Source organism: Falco cherrug, chromosome 11 (genome assembly GCF_023634085.1).
Source record: "Falco cherrug isolate bFalChe1 chromosome 11, bFalChe1.pri, whole genome shotgun sequence".
NCBI lineage: Eukaryota > Metazoa > Chordata > Aves > Falconiformes > Falconidae > Falco > Falco cherrug.
The window spans coordinates 20,958,494-20,979,786 of NC_073707.1; the positions used below are offsets into that span (position 1 = coordinate 20,958,494).

General features: G+C 47.0%; 1 protein-coding gene across 3 annotated transcripts in view; it reads left to right on the forward strand.

The window, feature by feature from the left end:
- P3H2 (prolyl 3-hydroxylase 2) overlaps window positions 1–21,293 on the forward strand; it is a 75,195-nt gene that overhangs the window by 16,072 nt on the left and 37,830 nt on the right. The window contains exon 1 of one of the 3 annotated variants that reach the window (XM_055723711.1): window positions 12,849–12,989. The exons of the other annotated variants lie outside the window; for them this stretch is intronic. The gene's annotated coding sequence lies outside the window, so the exon portion shown is untranslated. Of the gene's footprint in view, window positions 1–12,848; window positions 12,990–21,293 lie in introns of those variants that run through there. 3 annotated transcript variants of the gene reach the window in all.

Sequence of the window (21,293 nt, forward strand, 5' to 3'; positions counted from 1 at the left end):
CTGAGTTAACTTTCTGGCTGGGACCTGAACTGAATCTGGAAAGCCAGCTGCCTTGTCCAGGGGCAACAGCTTTCATTTCACGGAGCAGGACACATTTGGCTGAGGATGAAAGGTGAAGTGGAGGTCCTCAATGTCCTGAACATTGTCATGTCCCATCCCTCTGTCACATCGTCACACCATGCCATAAATCCCATCCCATCATCACACCACAAATTCCCCTGGGAATCTGCTCTGTGCGTCTCTGGTTTTCTTTCTGCTGAACCTCATCAGCAAAACCCCTACAATCAGCACGAGCTAGTGCAAGGACTCAGACCCATCTTTATAGCCCAACCAGCCATGAGGCTGAGCAGGCAGCTCATCCTGTCTGCAGCTGTGCTGCTTGAGGAGAGCTACTGCGAGTGACTCTATCTTTGCAGCAAGACTAGCTATGTTTCATATTGCTTCACTTTAAAAGAAAAAAAAAAAAGAAGCACTTCTGGAAAAATAATTATTTCAACATTCATTGAGAGTTTTTTGGAAAGTCGATATTCTGCTTAATTTCAAATCCATGGAGTGAACTGTAATTTCAGCTCTGGAGCATGTTTCAGTCTGTCTTCCTCCCATGGGAGTGTCAAAAGAGAAATGTAAATGAGAAAAGTGGGACGGGGAACAGAAATGGCAGAGGAATCAGGGGAAACGAGTCACAGCATTGAATGTGCTTGCCAGACTCCTGTGCCAAACCGGAGGAGGAGGAGGTCATGGGGATGCTGTCATGCTGCGGGGCACTTGCCTGTAGCAAGGTTTGAGGAGGATGAGTAGTGGTGGGTTTGATTTGTTCAAACTTGCAGAAAGGTTGGATTTGTCTGTGTCACAGTTTTGAAGGCTGTGTAACCTTGCTTCCACCCCTGTAAACCTGTGTACCAGGTGTCTGGCAAAGCCAGCGCTGTCACACAGGGAATTCGGCCCTTCCCCCAGGGACGGACAGGTCCTCCAGGATGGATAGCTGGAGAGAGTCAATCAGGGTTGCTCTCAAATAGTGCGCGTCAGTTTTTCCCATCACTGAAGCATGTCCAAAAGTTGATAACTTTTGTGTGTGTGTGTGTCTGGATCCCGTTAGAAGATTTCGTATTTATAATCCAACCTTTATTTTCTGGGGCATTGGTCTTCAGCAGCGAGCGCAGACGCATTTCTTTTCTGAGCTACAGTTACTTAAATCGTTACAGACAAGAATTCATAGCGGAGCTGAGTGGTCTTTTGATGGCTCCCAGGTTAGCAGTTGGGAGCATCAGTTCATAAACACCCGTTCTACTACAAAGTGAGGATTTCCAGCAGCTTTTGGCCTTTGCTTTGGCAAAAAGGATATACTTACCTGGCATGTGATGCAGTACCCCAAACTCTGCTTTACCTGAGACATACAACTTTGTATCCAAGTGCACAAGTGTGTTAGTATATTAAGCTGCTCTGTGATGTCTTCTGCAGAACTGTGCAGGGAGTCTTGCAGATTTGGGAGATCTCAGAGCTTGCTTGTGCATACACACCCGTGTACACTCGTGGGCGCGGAGCTTTAGGAAAAAGATAGCGGTTGTATTCCTTGAATCCTTCAGAGTTCCCCAATGGAAGAAAACTTGGCAAAAATATGGCATCCTGAATTTGTTCACATTTGTGAACATGCTACTTTGTTCACATTTGCTCATATCCCCAGAGGAATGAAGTCATTTATTTGATTTGCCCTGCTGCTTCACACTCCTGCTTATGAATGGTAGGGAACAAGACTGTGCGTATGAATAGCCTGGCCGCATGTGGTTTTGAAAGACGTGTTCGCTTGCACATTAGTGTCCGAAGAGTAGCTGGCTCTGAAATCCTATCAGTAAGGCTTTTGAGTAACTTAAAACCTTTCTAGTAGATGCTTAGAATTTCTTCCATGCTGACATTGTGTAAGCCCCTGTTGAAGTTTCATTACATCAGTAACCACAGAAAAGCAGCCAGTCTTTTCACTGAAACCCTCTCCACAAAGGTCTGGATTCATTTTAATTTTTTTTCCTTTTTCCTTGAATGCAGAGCACAGCTTATTGTAGTTTAAATACAGGGTAGAAGGCCAAGATCACATATGGACGTGGGTGGCAGTTGTGCTAAAGATGGAGTATGAATGTGTCTTACCCCCTGGCTACCTCTGTGCAACTCTGTACTAAATATGGAAGATGACCTGTATAATTTTCAGCATAAGTAGGATATTCAGTGCTTTCTTTAGAGTAGCTTATAAAAGACCAGTCCCAAACAGCTGCCGTTTCATGGGCCATTCTTGGTATTTTCCATGCTTTAAATAACTGCAGAGTTTTGTGTCGTGCTCTGGTGGGAGCTTTCCCTACTTTCTCCCTAGAAGTTGTTCCAGAGGTTCATGTGTTGCTTCACTGATGCATCACTGGGTTAGCAGGGCATTGTGGCATGGGCAGTCACAAGATTCCTCTGTTGCTTCTTCTGCTGGGTGCAGGTTTCCTGGCAGAGGGACTTCAGCCTTCCCCAGAATGGGCATATGTCCTTCTAGGCGTGAACATCCCCTTCCCACATTCACCACCAAGCCCCATCAAGGTTGCTTCCAACCTGACTCTTCCTGCCACCAGTAACGTAGACTAGAAGACATACCCAGGAACAAAAAAAATGTATTTTTTTTTGCCCAGTTTTTCATCCTGGCTAGTTTTGCACCAGGCGACAGTGACAGTATATGCCACTACTACGTAGAGAGCCTAAAATCTTTGCAAGATCTTGTAAAGATTTTAGGCAGACTTCTACCAGCAAGCAATACATGGAGCTGCTGAGGACTTTGTTGTGGGATGCTGCTCGGACTTGGGAAAGATTTTAAATTTTGCCTTTTTTTTTTTCCCTTTTCCTTTTTTTCTTTTTTTTTTTTTTTTTTTTTTTGAGTGGCCTGACCCCCAACAACCAAAGTCAATGGCAAACTGAACATCAAGTGAAAAGGGTTTTGATTCAAACCCCCTAAACTCTCAGTTCAGATCCAGGCAAGTTCCACTTGCTGATGCTTGGAGAGAGGCAAAGGCCTTTTTAGATACCAGGCAATGCATGATATGCGTTTCCCTAAACACTCTCATTTTCAGTCTTTTTTAAATTTTTTATTCAGACACCTATAAAATTAAAGGCTTATTTTCTTTGGCACAAGATCATGCCTATTTTCAGAAGCAACCAGAGCAGCCCCGAATGCTGCAGTTACTGCTGCTGGGGGAATTGGTGCCAGGCAGCTGCTTTTCATTTTTAGCGAAGTTCATAGTGCTTAGCTGGTGTTTTTAGTGAAGCCTCTGTTTTCTCCCTCAGAGGTTCATTAATCACACTGTTTGTTGCTTAAGCAGCAAGGTAGCAATCAGACAGAAATGACTGATGTTATAATGCAAAGTTGTTGGAGTATGAAAAAATAAAGATGAGAAGACTTCTCAGTCCTGAGAAAGAAGAACTGTTACTTCTGTCTGTGCTGTGGGGGGTCCAAGGCAAGAAGCTTACCTTAGCTGAGGAAATAAGCACACAAAGCTCATCTAATAGCTTCCCTCTTTCACGGTGGTGATGGCTTTTTTTTCCTCCAGCTCATGATTTTTTCACGTGTAATCTGCACAGAGCCAGTTTGTGGTTCTGCTCTGTGCTAGCGGATGGGATGCTCAGCGCCAGTAACGGGTGTACAGGCTTCTGGAGTTGATAGACTTTCATCTCAAAGACCCTGCCGTGCTTGCGCTGGTGTGGTAGATAAATTACTGAGAGCGTACAAGTTCAGCAAGGTGAAAGGAGGAACGAGAGTTCCCTGCTCTCAGTTTCTGACTGTGGGCAGAATCTGCTGGGCATCAGACACCCGCCACCCCAATAAAATGGAAAGATACGAAGACGCTAGATGTTTGATCATGTGCTTTGCCACAGATCACACCACAGCTTGTTAGAATTTCTCAGTTTAGAAGACTAAAAGGCCCCAGTAGATTGGCTCCCCTAGTAAATGTAAAAATCCCCCCCAAAAGCGATGTATGACAGAAGGGTAGCAATGGCGAATGGACCAGCAGGGCTGCTCTGTGCCCTGCTCCAGGCAGCATGGGTCTCTACAGTGACCTGATGTCCACCCCTCTTTCTTAATTTTTAAACTAATTTCAGTCATTCAGGTGCAGGTGGGAGGTTTTGCTCTACACATTGTCATTGCAGATGACTGCAGAAAGGGGAAGGCTTCATGGCACTGTGGGGATTGAGCTGAAGTGTGCGTGTTAGCAGGTGGACAAGAATTACCTCTTCATTAGCAAGCTGTGAACGTTTGATCTAAACTTGTTGTGGGGCAGCAGGTGTGAATTGCTGACTGCAATGCATGTTGCATTTCTTCTGTATCTTCTTCCCATGCCAGATGCTGATTTGTCAGCACAGCCAGTTGTTTCCATCCTGTGCTTCTGCTGATGGTCTTGCTGACCTAACCAAATACCAAATTCATGAGTGGGATATAAGGGGGAAACAACTCTTGGTCTTTTCTTAATGTTCCCAAGACAGAGGTTTGTCACATCTTTTCGGTGGATGCTGACATTGCCATGGGGTCCCTCTCTGGCTGTCTCAAGCCTGATACGAAGCAGCCAGGGCAATTAAACCATTTTACCATAAAAGCTGTGGTGCTAGAGCTGCTTCCCTGAGACAACTGACGTTTCACACTCCCTGCTGAGAAAGTTTTGCTGTAATCTGCTAGATAAGGAAAGGATTCTTATTTCACCTCCCTTTCACCTCTGAATACACTGCTTGCTTAGAATCTGGCTGTGCCACAACTGCACATTTTTGCAAGGGGAGGAGGCGGCGGCTCTCAGTTACCACAGATGCTGGTCTTACCCCCTTACAGCTTGCTGAGTCAAGCAGATGCAGTCCAGAGATGATGTAGGTTGCATCTCAGAGTTCCCAGGTTTTTCCACCCTTGCAGACCTCCCAGCTGGTCCTTGTGGTTTCAGCTAAAAATAGAGTTAAGGCACTTGATTAATCCTTCAGGGAAAGAGCAGAGGAAAGACCTGGATTTTCATGTCTCTTCCATGCAGAAAGCATGGTTGATCCTATGACTTTAGGAGTTCATCCCCTGAAGCCCTGCAATGTATGGAATCTGAGAACTGCTCCCAACTCTTAGCCCCTCACTGGGATGTGGGGATTGCTGTACTGGCACTGTGTCAACAGAAGCGACACTGAGTAATAGGTCAGAGTAGAAAGACCAACATGGCTTTGTCTTGAGGGCCACAAAATGGGCCAAACTGTCACTGAGAGCCATTTGGTCACATTTTGAAACCAGGAACCTGCAGTTTGGCGTCTCATCCTGTAGGAGAGCAGCTAAGTTTTCAGAAGCTCTGAGTTCCGACAGCTGCCATGATCCTCACACTGGAGTTCCAGAGGCAAACATCAGCGTTGGCCTCTTGCAGAGCTGATCACCTTCCTGCTTCAGCCATGGGGAGTCGGGACACTTTCTGGCTGTGATGTTTTGGGCTGTTACGCTGGTGGCTGCGGCACCTGGAGCTGGGAAACCTTGCTGGGCTGGGAAGTTACTGTGGTGCTGATTTGGAAGGGCAGCTGTGGAAGATGCTAGAAGATGCCTAAGTTGTGACATTTGTCCAAAAGAGATTGTTTCCGGAAAGAGAGCTGCTGTACTGCCCTCACAATTTCAGTTATAAGCTACCAGCCTGGAATGAAGCCTGGAAAATGTAGAGAGTCATGGGCTTTTTCATTCTTGGTTGTACAAAGCCTCTTCATCTTGGCCCTTGAAAAAGAGCAGAGCTCTGGTTTATTTTCCAGCTCACAGCCAAGGCAGACTAGTCTCATGGAAACTAGGTCTTGCAGAAGAAAAATGCAGAGGGTGTTGGTTTGTTTTCTTTGCCATTTATCTTGCTGGAGAAGAGGAGGTGAAGGACTGGAAATGAGACAGGTATATTGTCCCCTGATTAATGTGAGTTGTCTAGTGTGTTTTGGGATGGATCCCAGTTTCCTTTGGTTATTTTTATCCTAAAAGGTGTGAAGTGCTAATCGGAATTTCATCAAGCAATGTGTTGGTGCTTCTCACGCAATAAGTGCTCCAGCTGAAATGTCCCAGCATGGGGGAGCGATCACATCTATGGGTGCTCTGAAGGAGAGCAGTGAATTAGGCTGAAGCTTGAGGTACCAGCTGAGGAGAAGGCTGATGATGCCTGTGCCTGATGCACTGATCTTGCACTACAGATTCATTTTCTGCTCCTGTGTTTCCAAAGGTACCCATGACATCAGTCAAGCAACTTTTTTTCATCTTCCTTATTCCCAGGTCTATGCTGTTGGGTTCAACGGGGCGCCAAGGAGCAGCGTGAAGTCAGAGGTCACGCTGCCTGGCCAGCATAGGGCTCCTTTGAAATCTGGTTTCAGGAGGAGTCGGACTTGGAAGAGAAGCAGTTTCTCACCTGGAATTTCCTGTTTGGGTGCTGGGAAGGTTGTTAGGGATTCCAATCTTAATTAGGAATTTCTGTTTCAATTAAGATCCCTTCCAGATAAAGTTGAGCCCCATACCAGATGTGTCATAAACTCTTCCCTGCAATTCTGCTCCTTTGAAGCTCCTCACAGTAACAGACTATGGACATACCGTGCAGAAACCACATTTGGATTTTCTAGTGAGGAAATCTATTTGTCCCAGGCTTTTTGTTGTTGCTGCTGTTACTCTTAGTAACATGGTGTGCACAGAAAACAGATGATTAATAGTATGGTGGAGGGGGAGGCTTGTTTTTGTTTTTAGGCAACTGACACAAGAGCAGCTGTATCCATTTGGGATAAAGGTCCCTAAGGGTGGCCAGCACTGGGCATTCAAGGAAGGACAGAAGAACAGCAAAAATATTGTGACACTTACCTCAAATGCTCACCCAGCCTCCAGAACTGATGGCTGTGGAGCAGCCTAGATCTGACACTGGTGTCTGTGTCTGTGGGAGCCTCCACAGGATTTTTCCTCTATGAATTCGCTGGCTTTTGAACTTTCATAAACTTTGCATCCACCGCCCCTTCAAAGGGCAATGATGCTCTGCCTGAAGACTTGGCACCCTGCCTTTGGTCTGAAATTGTCACCTCCTTCCTCTTGCTGCCCTGTGTTGTAATGTATGTATTTATTGGTAACTCACTCAACTCCTTCAGAGGTCTAGAAGTTCTTGAAAAAAACAATAAAAAAAGGAAGGCAGTGTCACTGTGTAGGTGATGCTGCTTAAATTGTCCTTTTGTGCAGGCAATTGACATACAGATTTCTGTGCCATATTAATAATGTGCATGTGTATTTGTGTGTGGGAAGGAGGCAGGATGGGGAGGTTGGTGGCATGGAGGGGTCACAGGGCAGTGTAGGAAAATCAAAATGCCAGGAGAAGGCTCTGCGGTGCACCCGGCAAACCCGCAACAGGGGCTGTGGGAGCTGGAACTGCACAAGGTCAGAGCGCAAACAGGATGCTGCTTTTCAGTGTTAGGGCCAGTCAGCAGTTGCCGTGATTCAGTAAGAATGAGGGCAAATCGTATGTCCTGGGGAAATTTTCTGAACTAGAAGTGCTGAAATTCTTTCGGAAATTGAAATTAATTCTGAAAAGTCATAGATTCATGAGAACGTTGAGTTGGGAGGCACTTTAAAAACCCATCTCATCCAACCTGCTGTGAGATAGGTACATGCCAGATATTTATCAGATGTTTTCTTAAAATCCTCCTGAGAATGAGAATCCTGAATTCCCAAAGGAATCTGTCCTGGAAGCTGCGATTTTTTTCCTGATACCTAGATAAATATTTTTGCATGCTACAATCTAAGCCAGTGGATAGACCCTGGTTTCTCTTCACCTTTCTTCTTATCTATCAGCCTTTTATATATTCGAAGGCTGTTTTCAGCTCCCCTCTCAGTTTTTTCAATTCTAGCTTGAGAAAGCCCACTACCTTCAGCCCTTGGTCCTGCACCAGACCTTCTAGAATCATTTTATCTCTCTTCCCTGCCGCCCCCATCCCAGCTGTGCTGGACTCTTGCTTAGCTTGTGTTCACTTTTCCCAAAGCGCTGATTTTTGCATTTCTTGCTGCCTGTGTCCTGCAGTGGGACCACTAAGACTGATGTTACTGTGAAATACGCTATTTGCAAGAGCAGACAACATTATTCCAGTTATTCTAGCACTTACATTTCTGCAGAAATCAGATTATTTACCATGCAGGAATATCCTCTGTGTTTGTAAATCCAAGGCTGGGTTAAGACTATACAGAACTACAGAGGGTTTTTTTCCCTGGAGGAGAGTGCTTGTGAAAAGGGCTCTTCAGTAGGAGGAGGGACCTTGTTGTATATACAGACCAAGGGGGGGTGACGCTGACTCGAGAATGCTGACAGCATGAGCAGATGTTTTGGAGGTGATAGGACGGACAAAGGCAGCATTTCCTGTTAGAGGTGGTTAATTTGCTGAGGAAGTTGGATTGAGGGCCAAAAGAGCAAGAGCAGAAGAGTCCCGTGGGTGGTTCCTTGTGGTATTTTTCCAGAGGAGATGCTGATTTAGTGCTTCCTGTTGTTCAGTGTTGCAGCGGGATTCTCCAGTTCCCAGGGCAAGAGAGTTCATGGTGCTGAGCCCTTGCTTAATGGTGTGCAGTGCAATGGCTGCACATGCTCTGCCATGCCAGCAGACCAGGGAGGTACGAGATGCTGCTGCCTGTCAGTCTGATTGGAAAACAATGCTGAATTCATCAGGAGGGGTCTAAAGAGCAGGGGCAGAGCTGCAGGGTATTGCTCTGGAAGCAGATGGCATTCGGGGAGCCTTCTGCCTTGATGGGAGCTGGTTAACAGGATAAGGTCATAGCACGGGGTCTGAGCCAGCTATGCGCACCATGAAGCTGCAACTAGTGCTGAAGGCAGTGAGTTCCTCAGTGTTCTACTGAGTTGCTTGTGGTCACCCTTACAAGCAAATTCCTCTCCACTGGGTAATGAATTATCAGATCCAGACAAAGGAAGTCTGTCATCATTCTCCTCCTCTGAGGTAACTCAGATTCTATGCAAATTAACTTGTTTTACAAATTGGAAGCACAGGATACAAGAACAGTGGTTAAGAATCTCCTCCAAGTAGTACTCAAGTGGATGGAAACTTAATATAGGTCAGATTGCTATGCCAAATTCCAGCTGTCCAAATTGGGTAGCTGACTTTCTGCTTTCCTATATCCCTTCTCAGATGTAAACATCAGCAAGCAGCTCAACCCATGTGTCTGTATTACAATCATGTCTGTGGATAAAGCCACACAGAATATGTGCTCCTTCAGGCTAAAGCTCTTAGATGAGCTCTTTTTAGAAAACTGGAGATGCGTTTTCCACCATTGCTCCCTGACTCTGTTATTTCTGCAAGCAAAGAGCTGGTAACCTGTCTTCCCCTCATCCTCGCTTCATGCTTACCATAAACTGCTGGTAGGCAACAGACCAGTCTGTAAGTGTGCTGTCACTCCACAGCAGGGTCATCATCCTTCACCATTGCAAAAGAATGAAAGTGATAGGTTTCTGATACTAGTTGCTCTTAATACACCTACCACCTTGTACTATTGATTTCTAACAGCTTTACATATACCCTTTTTATTCTGTTTGCATTTGGCTTTACCAGAGTTAAAGAGTTCTAGTTAAAAAGTATAGAATTTTAACTGTCTTTTCCCTTTCCCTTTCCCTTTCCCTTTCCCTTTCCCTTTCCCTTTCCCTTTCCCTTTCCCTTTCCCTTTCCCTTTCCCTTTCCCTTTCCCTTTCCCTTTCCCTTTCCCTTTCCCTTTCCCTTTCCCTTTCCCTTTCCCTTTCCCTTTCCCTTTCCCTTTCCCTTTCCCTTTCCCTTTCCCTTTCCCTTTCCCTTTCCCTTTCCCTTTCCCTTTCCCTTTCCCTTTCCCTTTCCCTCTGTGGAGTTAAAGTTCACTTGTTTATGGCTGATCACATTTTGTCAGCCTTCCAAGCAGCAAGTAGTGCTTGGCAGGGTGATGCTGAGACAGCATGGGCCAAAAATTATAAATCCCTTGAAATTAAGGTTGTATGCTCCCAATTTCAGTTTTTATAGGGGAAAAAAATATTGCTTCATGTTACAGAAGGGAAGTGGAAGAAGCGGAGAATATCAAGTGCTTCAAGCAAGGTTTCATCCAAGAAAGGAATCCAAACAAGTGCTGTCAGCTTGTGGCCTCCACAGAGAGAGGCAATTCCGTAAGAGGACGTGAGCCCTGCAGTGTGCTGCTGTGTCCAGGGACTTGGCTCTGCTGCTGCTGGAGTAAGGGGAGAAGGGGCCAGTGATGACTTGGAAGTTGTTTCCAAAATGAGGAAACCTCCTTATGAAGAAGGATTAGATGGCAAGAGCCCTTCACACTGATTAGGTAAAGATTTGGGGAGTAGATGGACAGGAATGGGTGTCCTCCATAGATGACCTCTGAGAGTGGTGACAAGTCATGGAGAGCAGGGTACGTGCTGGAGGTCCAATCTGGAAAGCGTTTTTCCTGTAAATTCTGGATTGCACTGAAACCTGGGTGGGAGGGGGACACGTGTGTGTGAGTGTGACTTGTGAGTGTGACTTTTATCCTATGGAGTTTTGGGATACTCCAAGGTCATTCTGGAGTGTTGACTACCTGGATTTATCCTTTAGATGTAAACAACTGAAGTTCTCACCAAGGGCATGGAGCCCATGCTCTGCAGTGTCTCAGTGCCTCACTTGTAAAACGAGGCATGTAGCTGTAGATAAATTCATGATATTTGGAAAGTCTCATGATATATGCATATTAAAAAAGAACAGATACAAACCTGCATACAATTCTGGGTGAGAACTGTTGGAAAGAAATTTTAGTAGGAGTTGAGCAGTGATTTAGAGGAGAGGTGATAAGTGGCCATTATGGAAAAATTGAACTGATACGTTCCTACTTTGTTAATTGAAAAAAGATCCTGGGGGGAAAAAAAAACCCCACAGTAAATTTCTGTCGGGAGCTGGGCACCAGCATTTGAGTCCCCGCTTTGGTTTTGCCCTGTGGTGTGAGATAGCAACCCCATTCAGCAATATGTTCTAATTAATGTGTCAGTTCCTCCTCTGGAACACAGAGATCAAAGTTTGTTAGAAAATGCTTCCTTCCTCTGTGGAGGGCTATTCCTAGTATTATTTTTGGAACTGGCGTTACCAGTTTTCCAGGAAGAAAACTGCAAATCTCAGTGCTCCGTGGGCCATCTGCTGAATTTCTTCTTTTTTTTTTTTTTTTTTTTTTTTGTTGTTGTACACGAGACATTTTGGAGCCTGTACGTAATCAGACAGTCGTGTTGACTGATTCTGGCATGTTGCACAACAAACACCTTGTAGCCTGGACCAGATGTGGGTAAGCTAATGAGGTGTCTGCAATCAGAGTGTGAAAACCTGAAACTGCAGCAAAGATTTGGAATTTGATACCTCTTGAGGTAATGGAAATTAGTGCTTTACACAGAAGAGAGAGTGCAGATTTGGGGAAAAGTACCATTAAAGGCAATGAAGCACTACATGAATTAGAAATGAGGGATGTGACTTTGAGAGTTGAAGACTAGCTAGAAAGTAAGGTCCCTGGAGAAGCTTTCATGATGCTTCTTTATATTTGATTATTTTCAACTGCTGAGAAAACACAGTTTTCAAACATGTAATTTAAATCCTTAGTGCACTTTCACCTGGAGCATGATTTCCTATCTTACATGTGTGGCTTGTGATCCGAGTCTGCGCTGGTTATGGGTTGTGTGCAGTGACACACAGCTACTTCTCCCTGCTGGCCACATGTAGATGGAAATGGGGATGGTTAGAAAAAGAGACTTTTTTGGAAACTACCAAAGGATGCTCTATTTTCTTCTTCCTTGGCAGGAGCAAGAAAACTCAACTTTCCAGCTGTGTGCAGTTCCCTCAGACTGCTGTCACTTATTTTGATGTTCTTTGTCCTCCAGCCCTGTAACTCAGAACTGCTGGTGACCGTATTTTTCTTTTCATTTGATCTTTTGATGCCTCCCTTGGAGTGTGACAGCCTGTTGGGCAGTACAAGTGGCAAGGGCAGAACTAGCCGGTCTCACAGCTGGAGACATGGCTTTGCCTTCACCTTGCTGGTACTGGATCCTTGAAATGCACATGGTGGGGCACATCCCATCCTTGGATAGCTGGCAGTCTGCACGCCATCATTTCAGAGCTAAGCCATGTCCCCTGTGCTCCCAGTGCCCATTGCGTCCTTTGGAACTGAACCCAAGGAGTGGTACCAGGTGGGGCAACCTGTGGAGCACAGGACATGCACTGCATGCTGTTGTCCATGTTGTTGGAACCAGGGCTGTCCAGGGAGGTGAGTTTTAATCTGGAACTTGCTATTTGGTATATTCAGTGATGTCAGGCTGTAAACCCCTCCCCGTTCCCTGGGGTGGGATTCCTGCCCTGGCAGCTGTGCTCTCAGCATAACACAGGTGTTGTGGGCTGGACTGGGGCTATCCTGGGGATGGGAAACTCCCCTCAGATCTGCAAAATTGCATTTAATTTTGAATGCAAAAATTTTATGGTGCCATTCTCCTAAAATAGCAAGGAATGTTTTACCACCCCTTGGAAATAGAGGGAAAACCCACATAGCTTGGGATATCTTGCTAGCGTCTAGGCATTGCGTGTGTTACCACTATCTAGACAGATGGGAATAACTATTTTAAATCATCCTTCCTGGTTTAGGGCTTTTGCTTTCCTTTGGGACAGGGCTCTTAATCGGTCTTCCTTTGGGAAACTCCATATGTTTGTTTTCCTCTGGTCTGTTTGGCATGTTGAAGCAAAATGATGTGATTGACCCTTAGGGTTACAGATGAAGCCTAGTTTCCGATCTCTGTTAATTTAGGGTAGCTGCAGGAAAATCTCAGAAGCGCTGTAGATGTTACAGATGAAAGCAGAAGCTGAATGGCTTGAAGAAGTTCAGCACTTTGGAAATTTGTGAATATTCAGCTGAGAGAGAAGTGGAGCATGTGTGTGTGATTTACTGGGTGTCTTTGGTGAACTTCACCCTTATTGAAGCAGAGGAGGAACAGCCATTACTGGTTTGTTTTTTGGTTTTTTTTAAATGGGAAAACTTTTAAAATTTTGCTTGTGGCTTCCCTGAACACGTAGATTAGATAGCCTTGATTTTACATTCCAGTGAAAGCCAAAGACTCTCGGAGACAAAGAGCGGTGGTGCTGCCCGGGGACTGTGCTGGTGGATCACAGCCGGAGCCGTGGTGGCTCGGATGCCATCCTTCAGGAGCTGCTTACTTTGCAGCTGCTTAATGTTGTCTGTGGGAGAGTCGCTCAGTGTTTTTCTCAGGGATTTTGGGAGATGTTTTCAGCACCACGTGGATCACGTGGAGTCCCTGGTTCCCACTGGAGTGAGGAGGAGAACTGGGTGCAGTTCCCTGCCGGTATGACAGTCCTCCCCTTCCCTCTGGTCTGCTGGGTCCCTCCTGAGGAGTTTCTGAGGGGGGGGCAGCAATCTCTGAATTCCGTTCCAAAGGACTAGGGAGAAACAGCCTCTCTCCTGTGCAGTCTGCGATAATAAACATCAGCCCAGAGTGTGTGGGACAGGCAGGTGAATCCTCCCAGCCCGTGCTGAGAGGGCCTGCTTCATGTAACTGGCTTTTGGTGGCTGCATTTGTGCAACACTAAACATTCAGTGAGGCTGTTCCTGTTAAGTCCCCTGGCCTCTGGTTTAACCATGAGACAAAGCCCTGCTTCTTGCAGCATCCCTGCCTGCTCGCCCTGCCCCTGAAGAAGTCGAGGCTCTAATGCAACGGAGCCACGGCAATCCACTCGAAGGCGTGGGGCAGAGACAAGGCTGTTCACATACCAAGCTCCCTCTTTCTGACATGGTGATTCGGTACTGTGAACGCAGCTGCTGGTTTAATGCTGAAGCCAGCCTTTTCCCAAGGAACAGCTAGTTCGGTTACGAGAAAACAGCTTAAAAATGTGTTGCCTAATTGCTGTTGCTTAATTAAAGGAAAGAGCGTGCCCACTCTGCATTCTGGCTGTGCTAGGGAAGGGATGCAAGCAAAGCTGGGAGGGGGGAAGTTCAGAGGAAGCCTGAAGCAAAGTGGTTTTGCGCAGGTCTTAATGGTCTGCCAAATGCTGCTGAACTTTTTCACTGGGCTGCAGAAGCTGTTACAAATTTTTCTTTCTCCTGTCCCTTCTTTTCTTCCTCACACAGAGCCAACTCTGTGAGCCAGCAGCTTGGTATGGTATAGATTGGAAGGGAAGGTATTTGGTTTAACATGTCATTGAAGTTTGTTTCTAGGTATCCCCCTGATTGCTTTGAGTGGGCGGAAAGTGGGTGTCCTGTGGTAGCCAGCATCTGCGTCAGCAAGTCAGCATGGAGCAGTACAGCACCATGCAGAGTCACCGGCATGGGTCTGGAAACGGTATGGCTGTGTTTGCATACTGCTGTGCCCTCAGCTGAGAAACATCCTAGGTGGAACTGAGAAACATTCGAGGTGGAACTTAACTTATTTCAGCACAGCATCCTGGAAATGTGCTTATTTTGTCACAGCCATGGAGCACTGATGGGCTACATGATGGGCTACTGAGCAGTCCCACTGCTCCCAGATCTATGGTTACTGTGTGTTACGTACAGTCAGGTGTCTGCACCCATGGGGTGGGCATGCCTGGTGCTTCACTGTTCTGACTCTTTGGCTTTTAATTTCTTACGGGTTTGGTTGGTTGTGTGGTTTTGGTTTTTTTTTTTTGGTTGCATTTTTCTACCTTGTACTGCTGGACTTTGAGACCTAGAGGTGGGAAAGACTTGCCCAGTCTTGGTTTCTTCACCACCTGCTGAGGGGTCCTCTCCTGGGAAGCTGGAGACTGAGCAGCGCTGTCCTGGCTGCGCTGACCAGTGGGAATTGCAAGCAGGAAGGTGTTGACGTTCAAACTCAGTAGCCAGCTCCCAGCCAGCTTGTTTATAGCATTAACCATCTGCTGCAATGGAAAGGCCATCTTCAAGCAGAATATCTGTATGTGGGTCTTGGATGACAGTGAAGCAAGTGATGGTATGAACGAGCACAAAAGATGTATTTTTCTGCCGCCTGGAGATGAGTGTGTGCAGCTCCCAGCCTTGCAAGTTCGGAGAACAGTTTAGATCCATCTGCAGAAATGCACTGAGCCTCTGCAGTGGTTACATGGCTGTTTAGACCTGGAAGGAAGGACTGGAACATAAGATCAAAGGTAGATGGATGAGGCTGTGGGTCTCAGCCATCTGCTAAGTGCGTTGCAGGTAGCAGGGCTGGCTGTGCTGCAGCATGAAATTCCCAACGCCTCTTGCAGAGGAGAATTCCCATTGCCTGCATTACATCGCAGCCCAAGTACGCAGGCTGCGCTGCACCACAGTAGGGTTTAATTCTCTTTCCAGACCAGCTTTTAATCCACTTATTTTTCAGTAGGTCTGTTTGAACATAAATAAATGTAATTAAATGTGTGTTTCCCAGTTGGACAAAGGCAAAGTAGAAGAAAGCAGCTGGCCTGGAAGGAGGCACAAAGGCTTTGAAACAAGCTTCTGTGAGGTGCTCTGATGCTCTTTTTGGAGTTGGTGAGTACTCAGTGAGGAAGATGCCAGGGAAAATGTGGTTTATTCCCATGTGAATTGCCTTGATCAAAATCCTCCTGTTCGTTGCGGAAGTGTGTGGGATGCAACAGGAGAAGTGGTGGGAAAATTAATGTCTTTGGGATCTCAGTTACTGCTGTTGCCTGTATGTGGGGGTGTGTACATGTTGCGCTATTGCTGTCAATCTGTTGCAGTTATATCATCTGATGAGGTGCTGAGCAAAGATCTCTGAAGGTCAAGGGATATTGATGTCATTCAGTGTTTCACAGGATTTGACCCACATGAGTAAGCTAATGAGATACCTCGGTATGTGTGTTACGCCTCCAGGATGCCAATTGCTTATAAAACACAGTCGCCAAACGCCTAAAGGACACTGTCAGGTCACAGAGACACAATGAGTGAAAAAGACCAAGTCAGAAGTCTAGTTTTCTTCTCAGCTATTTCCTCACACTCTTTTCTTGCCATTACAGTGAAACAACATCTGAAGTTTCAAATTAGAGGGTTATAGTACAGTCGTGTCCCTTGGTGCATGCAAGAATGGGTCTGCACCTGCATCTGAGCACAAGGAAGAGGTGTAGTCCCACCCTGTCCTTTTCTAAGAACCCAGCACTTAGCAGGTTTTCAGGACAGAGGAAAATGTGCCATGGCCAAAAATAATTCCTTCTCTGTGACCAACTGGGAGTGGGATCTGGCTGGCCATCACATCATCACTCACACTGCTGTTTCACTTGAAACCTGGAAAGTGGATATGCTGTCAGATATTTTCAGGACACTTTTTGAAACGTGAGGGTACTTTCTGTATCCTACCAGTGGGTTCAGCCTAAGCTGAACACCCCTTTACCTGCCATCTCCTTTAGGATGTGCTGAGGAATATGTCTTTGGTAATGCAGAAGTTGCACACCGTGCAAGGTCCTCTGCGTTTCCACAGGAGTTTTCGTGGGTGTGAGAGGGAAGGAGCTGTTGTTATGCTTTCTTAGGCAATCTGGTTTGGGTCTGTTCTTAGCTGCTAGTTACTGCAAAATAGTCAAATCTGCTTGCTTCCACCAAGGAAAGGAAAGCGCCTGGAAGCACTGCTTCCCAGCTGCCACTTGCCTTCGTGTGTGTGGGACTGAAGAAATAGTGGGTAGGTTGTGAGTGTTTTATTGATACGGGATGCAGGAGCACCCAGTCAAGATGCAAAAGGGAGCGTCTAGGTATGAACTTTTACTTTGCCTGCTACGAAGGCAATTCTTCATTTCTTGTTGAAGTGTGGGGTAGATTGAACTGTACCAGTGGCAGTTCTCTCGAGTCCTTCACTGATGTGACAGTGGAACCCAGGACCAGCCTGTGCTCAGATACAAACCTGTTTCAGCTGGCAGCTCCTAGGGTCTCTAGCATCTCCAGTCAGTGGAGCTGGGAGGAGGGGCAGGAGCAATGATTTTGAGGTTTTGGTGATGTGGGCTGTAGCTGGCTTGCTCCTTCCCTCCCCACGGCAGCTCAGTGGGGACAGAAGCAGTTTGCTCACCTCCCTGGTGACAGCAGCAACATCGGTGCTACGTGTGGAGATGGAGCCCAGCTGCTCCAAGTGGGTGAAAGATGAGAAAGCTCCTGCCATGGCCTCCCCAGGCCTCTGGGCACGAGTCCCAGAGCCACTGACTCAAAGCAGTGAGGGGGGACGAGGGCAGGGGACGGGGAGCGTGGGGAAGCCATGGGCCCACGAGCCAGGGCAGGGTGAGCTTGGAGCCATCCTGCTCCCTTGATGGGAGCAGCAGGGCCGAGAGGGGAGTCAGTTTTCCAGTCTTGGCTTTTACACTTTATTACTGCTGCTTTCAGCAGACTTGTTTGGCGGAAGGAGCTGTAGGGGGGCTGCAAACAATGGCTGCTCACATTTTCCAGCTGTCAGATACTTAATGACATTAACTCCCCAGCCCCCTATTTTTATTATTTATTTATTTTATTTTTTTTCACTTTGGCACAGCCAGCTGAAGTGCTGCCAGAAGCCAGCTCAACCCAAATCCTGGCCCTGATTGCTGTCCTTCACCTTGCAGGGGACCTCAGCAAAGGGGCTGCTTGCTTGTAGGAAGCAAAGTGCCGAGCAGCTGAGCTGCAGTGGGGCTCCCTGGTCTTTCACTCCCCTTGAGGAGCTGTAAATGTGCATTAACTAGATGGATGTGTGGGAGGAAAGTGTCTCCTCCTTGAGAGCAAGGAAACAATTTGCTTTGTGTATGGAAAAGGCATCTGTTCTCTGCACAAACTACTGAAAGCAGCAAAAGCCATCCGGTCTTAGCATCCCAAAGAAGGGGAGGGCTCAGGGGTTTGCCAGCTCCATCATCCTGCTCACCCACAGCCACCTTTAACCCTTTGTAACCCCCTTGCAAAGGCTGACAGATTCACATTGCTCTCGCACTGAGCCTTCTCCCACCATCCCAGACCCTGTGTCAGTTGCTGGGCTGCTGGTTCAGTGGCTCTGAGCAGGCTGGGGTTTGAGCCTCACAGCCTGGGTGTCTCCAGTCACTTTCTTGAGCTCTGCTGGTGCTAGCTTTGAGTTGAAGGGCGCCTGAGCTCGGGAGTGTGCTAAGCCCTGCTGCAGCCCAGGTTGTTCAGTTATTCTTGCAAATTAGCAGACAATTTACATTCAGCCTTTCCTGAGGGTAAGGGTGATGGAGGAGGGGGTGCTCAGCACAGAGAGGAAAAAGGAAAAATACCTTTGGACTCTATCCAGCTCTTTGAATTCTGGAGCTGAAGTGGGTCGCACCATCTCTGAACTGATCCTTTCCGCCTAGCTTTGACTCCAGCATACAGTTTGCCCTTGTTATATATGTGTTACATATAAGTGCCTGTAGGTCCGTACAGACATTGTACACAGTTTGCATGCTGTCGCAACATGCCGGCTGCTGTGTATGATGAGCATGCTTGTGTGTTTAAATGGTGAGAGCTCTAATGCTTTCAGGAAGCTGCAGCCTGGGAACATCCTGAAGATTTACAGCGTGCCTTTATCTCCACTGCAGGCTACCTGCTAGGTATGTGCTCTCGTGTGTATACTGCTTCCCTCCCATCATGTGCTCTGGGTTCTGCACAGGGTCTGCAGGGGTAAAAAAAAAAAGCTAATTTAAGAACACTCTTGCGAGTTCCAGTAAGTTGCTTCAATTAATTCTTTGCTGTTCCTGCTTTTATTTGTTTTTGCTGCCGTAGCAGTAGGGAGTCACAAAAGATCAGGGCTTTAGTTTGTTAATCAGTGTAAAGGCATGTTACTAACCCCCGCCCCGTCCCAGAGAGCCCAGGCTGTGTCTGGGCTGTGGGGCAGATGGGGGGTGATGTACCCGGTGCGGGAGAGCTAAGCATCGCAGTCTGGTCAAGTGTGAGCTGTCATTCTGTGTACCAGCAAGGAGATGTCCTCTGCAGGGTTTGATTTAAGAGCCGAGAACCTACAGGTCAGACTCTTGAGCAGCCACAATTCATTACTGGGGTTAAATGCAAGCCAAAAGCGGTTTTGCTCCCCTTTGCACTGAAGAAAGTGCATTTTAATGGGTCTCCGTGGTAGGAAGGGAGGATGTCCTTCCTCCGGTGCATCAGAGTGGGTGAGAGGACCATCTAGCTTGTGTTTCCCAGGGACTTGCTGTAGCTTGGAGGAGACGCCAATTTACCAGAAATGCAAAGGCAGGAGCGTGGGAGGATTCCCATGAGGTGGTGAGTAGGAGTTGATAGCTTGTACCTCACAGACCTCCTGGTGTGCGAGAGAAAAACTTGAGTATTAAAGGCACTTGAAAGCGGTCGTTCCTGCAGACACCACATTATTCCAGTCCACTTCACCTGCAGCTTCTCCTTTTTTTGCACCGTTTCATTTTCTGCTTGACTACCAATGAAAGCAATATGCTATTTTGATATTATTAGTGGTAGAAAGGCCTAATTAGACCTTTTCTTTCCTTGACAATATCTGCCCTGCCTGCCTGGGAGCTGATCCACCATGCCCAGCTGGTCATGCAGCAGGTTTTCCCAAGGGCCATGGCATAGCAACCTTCTCCCTTTCCGGATGCTCGTCCCACTTACCAGGCACGGAGGGCTGTGGGAAAGAGTAAGCCTGAATTTGTCATCATTCTTGCTCAGAACTGACACCTCCCCAAGTTATTCATTTGGCTATCAACTCTCAGTCAGGGGCTGAGACTTGGCGAAGAAGGTTTTTGGGTGAAGTGTGTGTGTGTGTGACAGAATATAATGGATTTTCCTGTAGGAAACATCCTGGATCAGGGGCATAAGCACAGGAAGAGGGGTCAGGTTTGACTTGGTTGTACTTGCTCCAGGATGGGTATCCTGTAATGATGGTGAACCTCAAAAGCAAGCATCTACTTACTCCATTAGCTCAGAGCTGGTCCAGGCCCATTCCCCTGGCCAAGCCCGCTTTTCCCTTGGCTTGCAGACTCAACCCAAGTGACTTGTCTTTGTTTCCCAGCAGTCCCAATAACAGCTTTTTACCGTAAAAGTTGGCTGGGAGAATGAATAGGAGGGATTTTGCACTGGAAACTCTGGCTGCTGATGCTTAGAGGTGCAGTTTGTTGTTTATTTTGAATGCTAAACTAGTAGTTATACTGGCAAATGCTGGAGTTGTAGTATCTGGGTTTACATTGGGAGCTAGGGCAGGTAAGGAGATGCGGCACTTCCCTGGCCATGGCTGAGCTTACTCTGCACACTGTCCTTGCCGGTGCTGAGCTGCTGTCACCAAGTCCTGCTGAGCTTTACCAGCATGTGTCCTGGCATAGTGTCGACCACAGCTGTGCTGCTGTGGGCTGGCATCGCGCTTGGTGCTGACTGCAGCCATGGGCACCTCCCTCAGCTCTGTCCTCACTGAGCCTGGGGGCATGGCTGAGTGGGTCCCAGCACAGTGATCTCTTGGGTCAGTGTGATGGCTGAGTCCAAGTCACTGGCCACTCTTTTTTTTCTTCTTTTTCCTAATCTTTATTAGTAGCATATTGCATATTTAATCTGCCTAAGCAGATATTGACCTGAGAGACCAGGAAAATGGGATCTGCCTTAAACGAACACAAAGCAGGAAATTATCTTGCAAGGCTAATGCCAGCCTGAACCATCATCACTATGCCTCCAGCTTTCTACACAGAGAGTGATTTATGGGCAGGGCACTCGTCCTAGTTTCAGATTTCTTCTGTTAGTATTTGTGGACTGTGCGTCATGCTGATCTGCTGTACCTCTGATATCTTCTTGACAGCTAAATGCATGGTTGAGTCTTGTTAGAGTCATTCATTATGATGGTCAAAGTATAGCAAGAGAAATACGGATTTCTCCCTGGGAAACTTAAAAGGTCCCCTCTCCCCATCTGCAGATTTGATATAACCATCTCAGCAAGCTGTGGAGTTAACCCTTGGCCACAGAGGATGGAAGGTGTGTGGGGTCCCCTGTGACCCAGCCTGTCCATGGTGATGCTCAGAGGTGGATTTGTCTTTCCTAGGAGGGTCCCCACAGCAAGGAAGGGAGAAGTGTGAGCTGGAGGGGAGCAGAGCTGTTGGCTGAGCACCATCCAGTCTGCTTCTGTGTGCCTGTGTCTGTGCTGCAGCGGGAGTGCCAGCCTGGCCACACAGCTGTAGCTATGTAGCCACTATGTAAGAAACAGCTGGATTTGATCTGCCAAATTGAGAGGGGGCTTGGCGAGTGGTTTTGAAGGGGTAGGCAAACCTGGAGCGTCTGGTTTTTGGGCCACTGTGGTTGTATTTTGAGCTCCACTTAGCGTTAGGAGATTTGCCATTGACTGTAGTGGTTCTAAGTCTTGATGCTTTCCTGCACCTATATGTGG